This window comes from Rhinichthys klamathensis, unplaced genomic scaffold (assembly GCF_029890125.1).
Source record: "Rhinichthys klamathensis goyatoka isolate OS25496 unplaced genomic scaffold, OSU_Roscu_1.1 h1tg000011l_1, whole genome shotgun sequence".
Taxonomy (NCBI): domain Eukaryota; kingdom Metazoa; phylum Chordata; class Actinopteri; order Cypriniformes; family Leuciscidae; genus Rhinichthys; species Rhinichthys klamathensis.
The window spans coordinates 13,489,449-13,490,089 of NW_026606564.1; positions in this window are offsets into that span (position 1 = coordinate 13,489,449).

Consider the following 641-nt stretch of genomic DNA (forward strand, 5'->3'; position numbering starts at 1 on the left):
CCAATTGACTCTTTTACTTAAAAGGCGGGACTTATTCTCGGGACGAGTTCAACTTCAAAAGGGAACGCCTGGGTTACGTATGCAACACTTCCCTGAGAAGAAGCTGCGTCACTGCCATACTTTAGCCACTCCCACACGTCTTTATTCATAATTTGGGAGATAATATAGATCATAATTTTTATAGATAATTTGGAGTTGATGACATGCTTCAAACACTGGCTCACGCTGGAGGCGTTTCCATAGTGTCATCATTGACGCAGCATCTTGTTCCCCTTCTCAGGGAGCCTAGGTTACATACATAACCCAGACAATTTTAATAAATAAAATCTCAGTCAAACCAGAGCCCATCTACGGAGAGCCTTGGCACTTCCTATTAGCCCCATTGTATCATCTTGGTTGCAGTTCCATTAGAATTCCACTGGGTGATCGCGGGCGAGTGCAGACTGAATGGGAGTCTATGGAGCTAGACGGCTAAATGTATCTCTTTCTCCTGCTTGTCGTTGAATCAACGTAGATTTTATTGTTGAGTCCGCAAGTTCAATATAGATTATAGGCCAAAAGTCGAATGAATGAGTACTTATGTCCTTTCGATTTCTTACAGGTTGGGCCGTTGTTGGCCGGAACACACTAGCATTCTGCTA